This window comes from Carlito syrichta, unplaced genomic scaffold (genome assembly GCF_000164805.1).
Source record: "Carlito syrichta isolate Samal-C Ts95f unplaced genomic scaffold, Tarsius_syrichta-2.0.1 Scaffold103372, whole genome shotgun sequence".
NCBI lineage: Eukaryota > Metazoa > Chordata > Mammalia > Primates > Tarsiidae > Carlito > Carlito syrichta.
In genome coordinates, this window is record NW_007047468.1 from 10,732 (window position 1) to 12,463 (window position 1,732).

Here is a 1,732-nt window from a genome sequence, read left to right on the forward strand (position 1 = left end):
GAGTGCAGTGGCCGCTGCCCGGTCACCGCAGCCTCGACCTGCTGGGCTCCGGAGATCCTTCCGCCTCAGCCTTCCAAGTAGCCGGAACTACAGGCTTGCACTACCATGCCCTGCTGATTTTTGATTTATTGTAGAGATGAGGTCTCGCCAAGTTGCCCAGGCGGGTCAGGCAGTCCACTCACCTCAGCCTCCCAAAGGCATGGGATTACAGGCTGAGCCACTGAGTCTGGCTTCATATAGGTTTCTTGATGAAACTGCTTGACAGAGGTTGGGGCCAAAGCCTCAGGGATGGCGACTCACCCACTTAAAATTTTCACCATCCGCCTGGGAGATAGTTTACATTTTCAGTTTTGAACCAAGTTTGCTTGTGCAGTGATTAATTGGGGTCGCATTCTGCCAGCGGACTTGGGAACAGTGCAGCGGCCAGAACCACCGGCTTCATTGTTCCCTGGGAAGTGCGAGCTTTACCTTCCAGTCTGCCTTTGGGTTTCCTCGAGCAACCACAGTGTCTCCCCTCCGGTGTCCCCGGCAATGCGTAAGTGCTACCCTTTTAGGGGCCCCTACAGCATCTAAGAGTTCAAGGATTTCTTTACCATATTTTATGTCCTTTCCTTCTGAGTTGATTAGGCCCTTCTCTTCGTATAAAGCCCCAGGTGCGTGGAGGATGGTGAAGGCATATTTAGAGTCAGTGTATATATTGACGTTTATTCCTGCCACTAACTGGAGGGCTTGGGTTAGCGCGATCAATTCTGCCTTCTGGGCTGAAGTTCCTTTTGGCAGAGACCTTGCCTTGATGGTGGAGTTTAGAGTTACTACAGAGTATCCTACGAGGTGCTCTCCCTCCCTTATGAGGCTGCTGCCATCGGTGAAATACTCAACATCAGACTCCCTAAGAGGCTGATATGTTACGTACAGCTGACTGGACAATACCTCATCCATGACCTCGATGCAGTCATGACAGGGCTGACCTAGCCTGACAGGCAGCAAAGTTGCAGGGTTGAGAGTTCGCACCACTTCTAAGTGAATGTGTGAGTTTTCACATAACATTCTCTGATATTTGACCATTTGGGTGTCAGTGAGCCAGTACTGCCCCTTATATTCCATTAATGTCAACACTAAGTGTGGCACCCAGACTGCTAACTCTTGTACCATAGTCAATTTGTCAGTTTCTGCCACTAGGAGGGCCATGGCAGCGAGTGCCTGTAGGCATGGTGGCCAGCCTTGGGCAGCAGAGTCAAGCTGCTTGGAGAGGTATGCTTCCAGATGGTGCCAGGATCCCAGCATTTGGGTCAGAACCTCCCACTGCTATTCCAATACACTTGTGTACATACAGGAAAAAGGGCTTAGATAAGTCAGGGACCCCCAGGCTGGGTGACCTAATAAAGGCCTGCTTAATTCCCTCAAAGGCCTTTTTTTATGCTCATTACCATAACAAAGGTTCTCATTCTCCCCCTTTATATCCAGTGTTAAGAAGTTAGGTGCCAGGCTCGGTGGCTCAGGCTGTAATCCCATGCTTTGGGAGACTAAGGTGAGTGGATTGCCTGAGTCCGCGGGTTCAAGACCCGCCTGGGCAGCAAGACCTCATCTCTACAATAAATGAAAAACTCAGCCAGGTGTGGTAGCGCATGCCTGTAATTCCGGCTACTGGGAAGGCTGAGGCGGAAGAATCGCTGGAGCCCAGCAGGTGGAGGCTGCGGTGGCTGGGAGCGGCCACTGCAGTCCAGTCTGGGCG